The sequence below is a fragment of the Onychostoma macrolepis genome, unplaced genomic scaffold, assembly GCF_012432095.1.
Source record: "Onychostoma macrolepis isolate SWU-2019 unplaced genomic scaffold, ASM1243209v1 Scaffold1, whole genome shotgun sequence".
NCBI classification, from domain to species: Eukaryota; Metazoa; Chordata; class Actinopteri; order Cypriniformes; family Cyprinidae; genus Onychostoma; species Onychostoma macrolepis.
Genome location: NW_026704597.1, coordinates 1 through 15,443, shown reverse-complemented (window position 1 = coordinate 15,443; position 15,443 = coordinate 1). Strand labels below are relative to the sequence as shown.

Sequence of the window (15,443 nt, the reverse complement as noted above, 5' to 3'; positions counted from 1 at the left end):
GAGGAGCAGATATTAGAAAATGTATTTAACCAAATTGCATGCTTTTTTTGTGGTTTTCATAATATCTCAGTTATACAACTAATAAAATATTAGAATTATTCACAGAACATGGGCCTATATAGTATAATTCCTGGATTTTGTGGGGCCCCCTGGGTGGTGGGGGCCCCTAGAATTGTCACCACCTTTCACCCCACTAGCTACGGCCCTGGTCGTGAGATCGCAATGAACTGAAGTGAGAGACAGCTATAGTGATTATGAGGGAGCGCTCTTTGCGCGCATTCTAGGCTGTCTGACTGTCTCAGAACAGAGATATTTAGAGCGAGCCCTTACACATTAAACTAAATATTCAACTTGTTGCAGACACCACTGGTACACTGCCTGTGCCCTCGCTGTCCTCATATCATGGTTCCCATGTGGACCCTCAATAAGAATTTTCAGAATGCAGAAATGTATTAATTTTTTCCCCCCTCTGTATAGGAACTACATATATGCCACCTCTGCCTCTGCTAGCTTCGCCTGCAACCCGTACTGGACCCATGAAGACTGGTGGTAGGGTGTTTGTACTAGACCACAAACGCGGAGCCCATTGACAACCACGTTACTTTAAAAAAGTAATTAGTTATAATGGCCTCTCTCCAACTCAATCCCGTGGTGTCTGGGAGGTCCATGGGACGGTGGAAAGTGGCACTTATTTTAACATTAAGAACGGACAAACAAAGAGGGACAACTGAGGACTTTTAAAGGCAAGAGAACAAGAGAACAAGCAAACAACGTAATCAAACACAGGTGGGGACAATCAAACGATAATTAACTAATGAGGAACGGAACTAAACCAAAGAAGGACAACGGGGATCTCAGACAAGCAGACACGTAACACTTTATTTGACATACTGCACTCACCTGCATTATTTCTGCCAGCTAGATGTCATTGTTTTGGAAATATCACACAAAAACAATACATATACCATTCAAATAAATGTCTTTTTATTGTTGTTAGCATAACTGTTGCAAATGAACGTACATTTTATATTTTAAAACGTTTTTAACATTTTTTTTTGCTATATAACGCATACAACATTTAAAATAAAATGTATATTTTTTTTATGCCGGTGTGCGTCAGCAGATTTGCTGCGTTGTCACGGGAACATCCCAGCTGAAGATAATGAGGAAATTACGTCTCTCCCCTCGCCAAGTGCAAACAACTAAGGAGGCGGGAACCGGCGAACATTTAAACACTCTGATAATAAAATAAACACAAAACTAAAAGTCAAGCGGCAGCCCCGTGATGGGTAGGTTAAGGGGACGATACTGTATAAAATTCAAAAATATAATGTAAATATGAATATAAACATTTCTAAATATAATGAAGAAACTTTAATTTCTGTGAAACTGTTTAGCAACAGTTTGTTTTGTGAAAAAGTTATACAAATAAACATAAATTGAATTGAATTATGTCTATGGAGAACCTCCATAAAACATGACATTGAGATGTTCGGACACCACAATAGCCCTTACTGTTTGGCTTGTTAAAATTATACTTATACTTATTTTGACGTCACCGGCTCCTCATTACAAATTTTTTTGTTACTTAAAGCTAGTGTAAATGTTTTGCTTTGTTTTATATTGTGTGTGATCTCATAATTTATTTATATTCATTTCATTTAAAAGAAGAGAATAAGACTCGAACTATTGAATGTATGTTTGTGTACTTGTTTAACCTATTGTGTAGGGGCCAAGTGTCCTCTCAGAGAGAGGAACATTTTTACATTGCATGGACAATTTTATTGAGCCCCATGAGTAAATTACTTATAAAGCACATCAATTATTTATTTATTTTCTGTGATGGGTTGTAAAATGTATAATTATCTGTAGATAAAAACATCAGGATTCTGTGTAATATCACCATTTAGATAGCTAAGCAAATGTGCATGTGTGTGTGTGTGTTTGTGTGTATGAAAGAGAGAGAGAGAGAGAGAGAGAGTGTGAGGGTGGAGAAAGAGAACTCAAAGAAAAATTTCTTCTTTCCAACTTAAACCTTTCATTTGAAGAATGGTCATCCTTGCACGAGGTGGAAATCATTTTCTCTTGGAAAAAAATGTAAGAGGATTTTTTACCCATTTCTTTATTTATTGTTTTATTCCAATTTCATTATTAGGAGTGTTACATATTTTATTTAATTTCTTTTTATACAGTCATCATAATATATTGCGGGTACGCACACGCATATTGTGATATGTTCTCATGATCTGTTAAAATAGTTTATTTGTTATTGCTCATCAATACATCCTTCTTTTTCTCACACACCCATGCAGAGAGAGTCCATAACACATCATGCCTTGGAATGCAACCTGATACATGAAACATGAAAACCCCCAGATGTGGAGATGTACCATAAAATCTTCAAAAACATTACTTGACAGATCATTTATGGGTTTGTCGCCAGATATACACGTACAAACAATTGTACAAACTATACGGTATTTCACATACCCCAATGAGGGTATAATAATAAAAAATAAATATTTACAAAAAAAAATATTGAAAATTTGTACAAAAAATTGTAGAACCGTTCTACATAAATTCAATTCAAACAATAAAGATTTTTTTTTTTTTTTTTTAATTAGTACAAAACACACACACACACACACACACACACAATGTTTCAATCTCTGTCAATCACTCTGATATGCAATTAAAATTAGTGCATTGACTGAATGCTGTCGGTCACTGTCTTTAATCATTTCTATGCATAACTGTATGGTAGTTAATGCCACATGCACTGTAATATTATGTTCTATATTGAAAGCTAAATTTTCAAATGAAAATAGCAATAACGTGATGGTGCTAAAGCCCCCCTAAAAATGGCCTAGCGACGCCCATGCTCTGCACCCCTCAAAAGGGCAGGAGGAGTGCTCCTCAAATGGTGTATCATGGATGATGTATTATTACAGTAGGCTAGCTGCCTATCACAATACATACATCTCACTTTATTTTGTGTTTCCAAATGGAAATGCTCCCACACCACAGATGCACGGCATCTCTTGCGTGGAGCTTCTATTATTATGTAATCTATCAATATGAAATAATCTATTTATCAACTAGCCTATGATATCTCTAACCCAGCAAACACAGAACGTTGTGACGACGTCGTGGTAAAGTTCCATTTTTTAGAATCTTGGCTAACGTTCCAGAAACGTCGTGGGCACGTCCTCAAAAGACGTCACTAGATAGTCCCATGAAGAACGTTGTAGCGACGTGGTCATCTGGTCTCATGGTAACTTTCCATATTATTGCACTACATGTATTATCATGTTAAGATACCATTTGGATAGCTAATATTTTGGGAAATACTGAATTCATCAAGCAGTTTAAAAGATGGCATGAATTATTATATTTGTATATATGTGTGTGTGTGTGTGTGTCATCAAATTAAGGACAAAACAAAAACCAAATAGCTTGCTTAGCAAATGGTGATCATTGTTAATTACATGTTTGTGAATGACTGAGAATGAGATTTATTGAAAGAGGGCACGGGACAAATTAACATTTAAACAAGCAGCGCGCGGCGCGTCACTGTCTGAGTACTGCGCGAGAGTGCGCGTGCCCGTCATTAACGGTCAACTTCCAGCAGACAGACACGGAGGAAAAGGTAAGCGCTATAAATCTACTTGTATTCATCGTTTTTGCTGATTTATAACGTTAGATGTCACCAAAGATGAGTAGTGTTTTGTAATTTTTGTAGGTTTTCCAGTTTAATTTAATAAATAAATGCCCTGTTCGGTTAATTAGCTCACGAGCAGTCTCATGAGGCGGTCTGAGGTAACGTTAACCGTTAAAACCTTGAGATAAAATTTTATACCTTTCTTTTAGTTATTTGAAATTTAACACGATAAACTATACAGAATTCACTTTCAAATTCTTTAAACTTTAACCGTAGTAAAGTTAATTAGTTTGTTTGACTGTCGCTAGTCGATGATGCTCATGCTAGCCATACTGTAAACTTGAATATAAACCGCTGTATGAAGTTTAATTAGACCGAGGCTGCCGAAATCATGTTCAGTGTCTGGGATTAATAATTTCCACCTTTCCCCCTCAAGTGACAGGCCTGTAAATTGTGTCATCTGCTCGTTAATGGTGTTTTTTACATGCTTTTTATGCTAGTTTAATTCTCAAATAGATCTGATACTTTAGTTTCAACAAATCTTTAATAAACTAATGGTTCACTTTTTTTTAGGTCCTGACTACCACCAGTTGAGTCAATGATTCAGTGAGTTGCTTATAAGAAAAGATGCTCATTTGTTACAACATAGTATTATAAATGTTTTATTCATTGCTGTAAAACTAAGTTTTAGTGATGCTGAAACCTGGTTGTTTCAGCATCACTCAGGCGAGACAAAATACATTTAAATTGATTTCAGTTGGTTATATGTTTCAGGTCATCCTGACCATTCTGTTGTCCTGGATTTGAAGACATGCTGGAACTGTATTTCTCATGGTTGAAAGATTTGTGCAGCGGTATCCAGACATATAAGCACCCTTCCTGGACCCACACGACTACAGGCTCTGGAGGAGAGGCAGGTAATCCACAGGGTTGGATTTAGGGATTCAACGAAACTAATTTTTCAGAACCGATCCGATACCAGTGCAGTTTTTTTTTTTTATCAATGTAGAATTTCTATCCTTCTGTGTGTTGACCTGATCATCGCTCATTTGTATGTTAAACACAATCTGCTAAATAGACAACTTCATTTTAATGAAAAATAACAAATGAAAAAATATATACCGTATTGACCCGAATATAAGACGACCCTGATTATAAGATGACCCCCCTTTTTCCAGATGTACCTTTTGGAAAAAGGCTTTTTGAAAACCAATTCTTGTTTTTTTCCTCTCTCTGTAAAACACATTTTTTCTTAAATTATTTTCATATTGCATATTCTTCCTATTTTAATTTTTGTTTAGAAAGTATGGTAAATACTGGTAAAGTGTACCAACAATGACATTTAAAAATATACACTTTTTTTTATACCATAAAAATAACAGGTAGCCCATCTGAATTATATAACATTTAGGCTATCCATCTCATAGTAGCCTACCAAAATTGTATTTACAGTAGAAGTTAAATATCATTGTAGTCTTCAAATCTGGGTACTGTCATGTTTTAACCCTCTAGGCGCCAGGGTTTTTTTGGAAAAATGCTGGATTTTGACATGAAGATTTCAAAAGCTTGTGGCTTGAAAGGGCTTAAAGATAGAGATCTACTGTAAATTAGAAAAATGTTGGGCATGACCTAAAGTTTATGTGGGTTGTAAATATACTCATCTAATTTGCATATTATGATGTCATCAGGGGGCGGCACTCTTGAATTTCATAATATTCAGGAAATAATAAATATTGAATGGATGTTTGAACTTATTTGCGTGTTTTTTGTTTTGTCTTTTTATCCTCATTCCAAATGATCAGGGAAAGAGGAAATCAACAGTAAAATAGGAGAAAGTAGTAAATTATTACTATATTACTGTGCCATAGTAAAATACATGTGCCTATTTTTTGATCAGTTGAGCAGCTATCTGCCCAATCAGATATCTAGGTGTCAGTTTTTTTAGTTCTTGAGAGTATGTACCTCTCATTGCATGGCACAGCGCACAGACCTACCCCACACTGACTGCACCTGTACTGCCTGCCGGCGGCCCTTTGAGCATGCGCAATCAGAAAAAAAAAGACACAATCTGGCTGATCATCAGCAACGCGGAGCCTCTCCTATTGACACTACCACGTCCACCCCTGCCACCCCCATCCCTGTTGGGCAAAGGGTCCAAATGATCACTTGATGGTGCTTCGTGAACACTCTCGCCTTTTACGGCGGCGCCATTGCGCATGCGAAGATGTAACGGGAGATGCGCGATCATTAGACGGCCGATCGCCATTTCCAAAAGGCAAATATTCCCCTTCAGAGTCAGAATAGGCGAATAACATTTGCAACACATCTTCACGGTACAACTTTTTATTAGAAAATTGGTGATTTTCTCTCACAAATCTCACAATTTACTCAGACGCTATAAACTGAACTGCTTCCGCATCAATGACACCATAGTTCACTTTCTCTGCTATTTCCTCAAACAATTTTGGTCTAGAATCGAAGTACTACATGTCTGCCATCTAGTGGTAGGGAATACAAATGAGATATTACACTATATTAGGAACTACAGTCAATTTAATGAAGTATGATGTCTTGTCGCAATTTTGCGATTTTGGCGCTTAGAGGGTTAAAATCACTTACAGAGCAAGTTTGCTCCCATCAGGCTAACATGACAGTCACGACTCATGCCGCTGTAAGCTTTTCTTTTTCTTTTGTTTTCACTCGCGATCTTTACAACGCACATTACATTATATATTTCATCGCACACTCGTTTTATGCGTTTTTGGCGCCACCTATTGTTGTGGGTCTATTATTGACATGTCAAAGTCTAGACCCTGAATATAAAACGACCGCGTTTTTTCAGATGTATTTCCAAGAAAAATACATATTTGGGTCAATACTGTAATCATAATCTATTACAAAAGTACTATTATAAACTAGATTATTGGATAATTCAGCAACAAAAGATACTCTAGAAAAATCATGGGTGCACAATAATTTGATAAAATCTACACATTTAGTGAAACATTTTAGTGAAATAAAGGCCGTTCCACACTGAGCGCAATGCGAATTGCCGACGACGGTGCTTTCACGCTGAGCGCGAAACGATTGTTCACCTTGTGCTAATTCACGCCTGCACGCTAGGTGGTGCCTACCAACAATGTACAGGGCTCGCAAAATCGCTAGCCCGACGTCCCGGGGCTATTGTGTTTTCCAGTCGGGCTACCAAAATGTATCACCGCCTGCTACCTTAAATACAGATCTCCCGCGGGTCCTTAAAAACTCTTAAAGTGAGTTGTATCAAACTTAAGGCCATAAAAAGTTTTAAATATGATAAATGGTATAAGAAATGTCTTAATTATAATTTCAAGAGGTCTTACAGTTGGGGACGGAAAAACAAGAGTCGCGGTAAGGCTGGATTACACTTCAAAAGGCAATGATGCCATATGCTCCCATAATTTAATCTGTGCGACCTCAAAATATATTTGGGAGCATTTGTGCGAGTGCATATATTTGTTGTAGTGCGACCTGTTTTCATTTCTCTAAAAACGTTCACAGTTATGTGCCTTCTGTGTGCTGATATGGTGACCGGTCTGCCGTTCTATCAAAGGTTACATAACTTCATCTTTACATTCTTAAATTTAATGCAGATTTTAGATTGGTTAATATTAGCTGTCAATCACTCAGTCACTGCTTTCCGCTGTCAGGTGACAGGGAGCGAACTACCGCGGGAAATGCAAAGGGCTGAAGAAGAGAGAAAATGAAAGGAAACACAGACAGATTTCTTTTGTAAACCACCTAAAGTTACAAATAATGGTGCTAGGGATAGCGATCATATGGTGAATGTTGACCCACCAGCCGAAATGGTGTACAGTTTTCGGAGAGAATGGTTGAAAGACTTCGAGTGGCTCCGCTATGAAGATGCACCCTGCTCTATGCACTGCATTCACTTTAAAGTCTGTGGGACGGAGTTTGCAGGTAACACTAACAGCATTCGCCACCGAATCTACACATTTTAAGCTCGAGAGCTTGGTTAAATACAGAGAGAGTGCCAAACACAAGAAATGCAGGGACGAGTGTGTGGCAAAATGTTCAGGACCGTCAGGTTCAATCGTTAAGGCCTTTAATTGTCAGGATGCTCACGTAAGGGTCTGCGATAATATCGTAATTGTTGTTTTAACGATGTGTGATTTGACATTGCAAAAATCAAACCAAACACCTACAGAGAGTGCAAGCAAAAATGACGTGATGAAGTCTAGTAGGACAGTGCGTTTTCACTGCATGATTCAACCTATTAAAATCCTAACAAAATGCAAGATTTGGGGGCTTTATATCATTTCATATAGTTAATATCACACGAACAGTGCCGTTCTTTCCTCCAAAAATCAGCATGATTACAAATGTGATATTGATTTTATACAACAGGTCAATAAACAAGAAGTTAATATTAAGAGACTTACGTTTTAGATGCCATATTTCCTGTTTTTGCTCCATTTCGACATCAGAAATAATTCCAAACAAAGCCACAGCACTGTTTTGCGTCTCTGAGCAACATGCGTTCCTGAATGAATCAACCGTTTAAATGATTCGGTTCAATCGCAGTGACTCACTTATTAACAGTGACTTACGAAAGAAATCTGTCAGTGTTTCTTTTCATTTTCTTTCTTCTTCAGTCCTTTGCATTTCCCGCGGTAGTTATAGCTCCCTGTCACCTGACAGCGGAAAGCAGTGACTTGAGTGATTGACAGCTAATATATTAACCAATCTGCATTAAAGTTAAGAATGTAAAGATGAAATCTGTTAATATATCATTTGAAGTTATGGTGCTCATTAATTTTTGGTGGGTGCTCCTAAATTTTTGCTGGTGCTCCTAATGTTTTAAAGTTGGGAGCACCAGCGCTACCAAGTAAAAAAGTTAATTTCGAGCCCTGGTATCTCGTATATGGATTTAACATTGTCCGCTGCTCCATAGTGTTGTCAAAAGACCCGGTACTTGGTACCAAGTCGGTACTAAAAAGTGAAAATGTCACGGTACCACGTTTTTAAGTACCGGTGGTACCGAGTACCTGGTCAACCAGTTCTTGACGCCAGACGTTCGATGATTTCGCGATGCAGAAAACGCGGACGGAATCTCGAATCCAGTTATAAAACGGAATTTACAGTTTAGCACGGAATGTCACGGAATTTGTCAAAGTTTGGATGAATGAATCAAAAGTAGGTCATTGCACTTAAATCAAATCGCGACGTGGACTAGTATCTGTAAATATTAAGCCGCAAAAGTCGATTCAAATATGAATCCGCATGTTCTGCGAGTCTCTGTGTGAGTGAATGAATGGCAGAGACGCTGCTTTTTCTTTTTACTACATACACTGAAGCGCGTGACGCCGCGGTGATTCATCATCTGCCGTCTCAATGAGGACATAAATACATAAACAACATCTACAGAACTGCTCTGAGAGTCCCCTCGCGAGCATTTTACCATTTCATTGAGTAAAACCAGCGTCATATAATATAGCTATACACAGAAATGTAAAGGTATTCACGGCAACCCGTCAAAATAAAAGTTCATCTTAAAGACATTGTGCCAGAAATATAATTTTATATATATATATATAATTTTTTTTTTTTAAAGAAGTCACAATATTTCTTCCATATTTAAATTTTAATAGTAAATACCCTTTATTTACCAAAACAATACAATGTGTTTAAATTTAATTAAAAGACAAATTAAATTTGGGTGAAACTTGTTTACTGTTTTTCATACTTTTATTACTTGCGGAAAAAGTTTAAACACAATTTAAATAAAGTATAAAGAATGGCATTGATTTTTGTACATTTTTATTTTTGTTTGACTTTATTAAAAATAATGTGTTTTTTTTAATTAGCATGTGGTACCGAAATTGGTACCAAGAACCGTGGATTTTGACTGGTATCGGTACCGAATACTGAAATTTTGGTACCGTGACAACACTACTGCTCAATATACAGCATTAAATTTTGATAAATAAAGTTTGGTTCTACACCAGAAACACAAATATCTTTAATACTTACAAGTATTAAAAGTAGACCCTTAAGAGTTTTGTTAATAGGTTTTAAGCTAAATCTCCTAGCTAGGACACCTAGTAGTAAGATCAAATTCTCTGTGAAATTGGCCCCAGAATTTGCCTTTCCTTTAGAAGCTGGAGAACCACTTAAGATTTCAAAAAGATTCACAGTTTGTGGCCACCATCAAAAAAAGTCTTGGGTGACTTATCCAAATTGTCTATAAAATTATTTGATTATTTTTATGTGTTTATTTTTGTGTAGATTCAAGGGAAAGATGAAAAATAAGGAAGTCTGGGAACGACTGAAGAAGACCGCAGCGAGGGAAGGAAGTAATCAGCACAATGTAAGTTCTTTGAGAATGTGTGTATTGTTTATTACAAGTTGTGTTTTCATTTAAATGTAGCAATGTACACAGCTGGTCAAAAGATTGAAATATATTTTAAAATATAATTTATTTCTGTGATCAATGCTGGATTTCTAGCATCATTACTCCAGTCGTCAGTGTCACATGATCCTTCAGAAATCAAGAAACATTTATGATTATTTTCAATGTTGAAAACAGTTGTGCTGCCCAATAAAAATGAAAGAAAAAAAAAGGGGGAAAGTTTTTTTTTTTCTCAATAATTAAACATTGTGTCACTGGAGTTGGTATTTTGGCTTTATATATAATCAGACACTTGCACTTAATTTCTGAAAATCATACTCCAATGGAGTTAACAAGGTTTTTGATGAGCGACTGACAGAGATCTGTGTTTTCTCCATCATTAGAACGGCCGCATCTGAGGCAGTAAATTAATAGCATCGCGTTTTCATCGGTTTGCAGGTTATAAAGTTTATTGTAGCTATATGGGCACTCAGTTTCTCTTGTTGTTAATGATAACAATGACAAATTGCACCGATTTAAAATAATATTAACGAAATATAATAGAGAAGGAAGTTTTTGATCATCTTCCATGGCACACCTGACCTGTCACGGCACACTGGTTGGGAAACACTGGTCTACACGACGGCTCAAAAGGTTGGAGCACAACTGTTTCCAACACAGACTACGTTTACATGTGCACAAATAATGTGATTATTTCCAATAATCAGAGTAAGGACTTAATCACATTATGATGTTTACATGTCAAGAGCAAAGCTCTTCACTCCCGTTTACATGCAATTTCCATTATTCGTATTATTTGAGTTGTGGTTATTTTTTTACCGCCATTATTCACATAACATAACCTCACTGCTCAGCACAAATTGGTGTGTTACTGAGTAGGTGTGTTACTGGCCGCTGTTTTAATTTGTCTAATGCAAAACACGTTTGTATGTTTGTATTCCATGCTTTTTCGCCGCCATAGCAATGTGATGGCAATGCCACTTCAGCTGGGTTTGCCTGCGCTGGATGAGGGTAAGGAGCAGAGACTGGTGTGCTGACAGAGTTTAGTGATTCGGCTCTCCAGAAATGCAAAGCTTTCTTCCCCATCGTTTCTAATTTGGGGTGCGTTTCCCAAAAGCAACTATGGTCACAAGTTCCATAGTTACCAATAGAGTTCAGTGGAACTAACGACCATAGTTAGCTATCGATGCTTTTGGGAAACGCACCCCTGCAGGTGCGTGTCACGTCATTCATGTACATCATGAGCACATGCACACTTTGGTCAGAGAGGCAATAATGTGATTAAGTGCATGTAAATGCACTGATTGATAATAATCAGAAATGTTTCTTAAGCAGCAAATCAGTACATGAGAATGATCATGTGACACTGAAGACTGGAGTAAAGGCTACTGAAAAATTCAGCTTTGCCTCACAGGAATGAAATACATTTTAAAGTGTATTAGAAAAAGGGAATGAAAACTGTTATTTTAAATTGAAAAATATATATATTTTACAATATTAATGTTTTGTACTGTAAATTTGATCAAATTAATATAGCCTTGGTGAGCAGAAGAGATTTCTTTTGAAAAACATAAAAAAAAAAAAAACTGATTGTGTTCATATATTAGCAACATTAACATGATGATATCCTCCCTTTCAGCTGCCAGAGAAGGATATTGACAGTGCAGGCTCTGGACGGCGAAGAGGAGGAAGAACACCTTTAACATAATTTTCTCATACCTTTGCCATGTGTTATAATAAGAACAACTAGATTAAAAAGTTCGTCGAGACAAACTTTAGGTTGGCTTGAGAAAGCCTAGCCTGAATGTTTAAAGCAGTTGTGAAAGCTTGAAGTTTAAAGGTTTTCAGTTTGAAATAGGCTAGTTAAGTATTCATTTACTGGTTTTTAAAAGGTAAAAACCAGAAAAAGGTTGATAGCATGATTAGCATGTTGCTAGCATGATTAGCAAAGTGACTAGCATCTTGCTAGCATGATTAGCAAGTGACCAGCATGTTGCAGCATGATTAGCAAGTGACTAGCATGTCGCTCGCATGTTACTAGCATGTTGCTAGCATGATTAGCATGTTACTAGCATGTTGCTAGCATGATTAGCATGTTACTAGCATGTTGCTAGCATGACTAAGCATGTCGCCGCATGTTACTAGCATGTTGTTAGCATTATTACCAAGTGACTAGCATCTTGCTAGCATGACTAGCATGTCACTAGCATGTTTCTAACATGATTAGCATGCTACTAGCATGTTGCTAGCATGTTTCTAACATGATTACCATGTTGCTAGCATTTTGCTAGCATGACTAGCAAGTGACTAGCATGTCGCTAGCATGTTTCTAACATGATTAGCATGTTGCTAGCATGACTAGCAAGTGACTAGCATGTCGCTAGGATGTTTCTAAAATGATTAGCATGCTACTAGCATGTCGCTAGCATGTTTCTAGCATGGTTATTATGTTGCTAGGATAGATAGAAAGATTAGAAATATTAGATAGATGAGTTTGAATGGATTAGAAATAGTACATAGAAGGGAAGCTTGATTGAGTCTCAAAGGATTCTGGGAGTTTAAAAGTTGTATTTTGACAGTTGGAGTTTGAATTGTCTTGGCTCATTTGAACATTCCGTAATGGTAAGTCAATGGGATTTTATGATTTTTAATCTTCAGTTTTATGAAAACGATAAATCCAATCAGTTAGAAAAGATATAGCACACTAAGTGAGATCAGTCTGAACAGCTGGGCTGAGTTTGGTGATTCTATTCCATTCAAACTCATCTATCTAATATTTCTAATCTTTCTATCTATCCTAGCAACATACTAACCATGATAGAAACATGCTAGCGACATGCTAGCAACATGCTAATCATGTTAGAAACATGCTAGTCATGTTATCATGTAATCATGTAATCATGTTAGAAACATGCTAGTCATGCGGAATGTTCAAATGAGCCAAGACAATTCAAACTCCAACTGTCAAAATACAACTTTTAAACTCCCAGAATCCTTTGAGACTCAATCAAGCTTCCCTTCTATGTACTATTTCTAATCCATTCAAACTCATCTATCTAATATTTCTAATCTTTCTATCTATCCTAGCAACATGCTAATCATGTTAGAAACATGCTAGCGACATGCTAGTCACTAGCTAGTCATGTTAGCAAGATGCTAGTCACTAGCTAGTCATGCTAGCAAGATGCTAGTCACTTGCTAATCATGCTAGTCACTTGCTAGTCATGCTAGCAAGATGCTAGTCACTTGCTAATCATGCTAGCAACATGCTAGTAACATTCTAATCATGTTAGAAACATGCTAACGACATGCTAGTCACTTGCTAGTCATGCTAGCGAAATGCTAGTCACTTACTAGTCATGCTAGCAAGATGCTAGTAACATGCTAATCATGTTAGAAACATGCTAGCGACATGCTAGTCATGCTAGCAAGATGCTAGTCACTTGCTAATCATGCTAGTAACATGCTAATCATGTTAGAAACATGCTAGCGACATGCTAGTCACTTGCTAGTCATGCTAGCAAGATGCTAGTCACTTGCTAATCATGCTAGCAACATGCTAGTAACATGCTAATCATGTTAGAAACATGCTAACGACATGCTAGTCACTTGCTAGTCATGCTAGCGAAATGCTAGTCACTTGCTAATCATGCTAGCAAGATGCTAGTAACATGCTAATCATGTTAGAAACATGCTAGTCATGCTAGCAAGATGCTAGTCACTTGCTAATCATGCTAGTAACATGCTAATCATGTTAGAAACATGCTAGCGACATGCTAGTCACTTGCTAGTCATGCTAGCAACAGGCTAGTAACATGCTAATCATGTTAGAAACATCCTAGCGACATGCTAGTCACTTGCTAGTCATGCTAGCAACAGGCTAGTAACATGCTAATCATGTTAGAAACATGATAGCAACATGCTAGTCACTTGCTAGTCATGCTAGTAACATGCTAATCATGCTATCAACCTTTTTCTGGTTTTTACCTTTTAAAAACCAGTAAATGAATACTTAACTAGCCTATTTCAAACTGAAAACCTTTAAACTTCAAGCTTTCACAACTGCTTTAAACATTCAGGCTAGGCTTTCTCAAGCCAACCTAAAGTTTGTCTCGACGAACTTTTTAATCTAGCACGCTAAGTCAGATCAGTCTCAAGACTTGGGCTGAGTTTGGAGTTTGTAGAGTTAAAGCTCTAGGAGGAGTAGCAGTCAGAAATTTTAGTCTCAGAAAAAGAATAATAATAACTAGATAGGAAAGTTCGTCGAGACAAACTTTAAGTTGGCTTGAGAAAGACGGACCAGAAAGTTTGAAAAAAGTTTAAGAAGTTTAAAAAGTTTAAGTTTGAAAAATGTTAAAAGTTTTAAGTTTGATGGTTTCAGTATGAAATAGTTTGAAGTTTAAAGTAGTTTTACAAACTTAAGGCAATACAGTCTGATATAGATAGATAGATAGATAGATAGATACAGTCAGATGATAGATAGATAGATAGATAGATAGATAGATAGATAGATAGATACAGTCAGATGATAGATAGATAGATAGATAGATAGATAGATAGATACAGTCAGATGATAGATAGATAGATAGATAGATACAGTCAGATGATAGATAGATAGATAGATAGATACAGTCAGATGATAGATAGATAGATAGATACAGTCAGATGATAGATAGATACAGTCAGATGATAGATAGATAGATAGATAGATACAGTCAGATGATAGATAGATAGATACAGTCAGATGATAGATAGATAGATAGATAAGAAACATTAGATAGATAGATAGATAAAGTCAGATTATAGATAGATAGATAGATAAGAAACATTAGATAGATGAGTTTGAATGGATTAGAAATAGTCAGTATGACCCCAATCAACTTTCTTTAGTTAAAAAAGGTTTCCTTTCATCTCAGTGGAATAAGATTTTATGACTTTTCAACATTTTCTATCTGTATTCACATAAAAAAAAAAGGGCTTAATTCGGTTGTTCTGAAGTTATGTTTTTTTTTTTTTTACTAATATGGTCTTTGGGGTCAATATTATTTTTTAAATTTGTCAAAAAATAATAATAAATCCAGCATAGGTCTAAAAATTTTCACACAGAAATGAAAGCCTGGTACTAGATCACAAATGCAATGTAGAAAAAGGCAGCACACACATGTGTGACTGCAACAAAGAGTTTTATAGAAATTGGCAAATAAAATCAATAAATTCTGCATAAATCTGAAAATGTCCACACAACAAAATCAAAGCCTGATACTAGAGCACAAATGCAATGTGGAACGAGCATACTCACTCACGTATGTACACACACACTCTCTTACACACATACCTGCCATTCATATCTGCTTATTGCAGTAGTTGTTTTAG

General features: G+C 36.5%; 1 long non-coding RNA gene across 1 annotated transcript; it reads left to right on the top strand.

Moving 5' to 3' along the window:
• The first annotated feature begins 3,411 nt into the window (after positions 1-3,411).
• LOC131535015 (uncharacterized) lies at positions 3,412-11,846 on the top strand. Its single transcript, XR_009269482.1, has 5 exons — positions 3,412-3,649; positions 4,235-4,267; positions 4,436-4,578; positions 9,947-10,028; positions 11,710-11,846. It is a non-coding gene; the product is annotated as an uncharacterized LOC131535015 (long non-coding RNA).
• Positions 11,847-15,443: the final 3,597 nt, after the last annotated feature.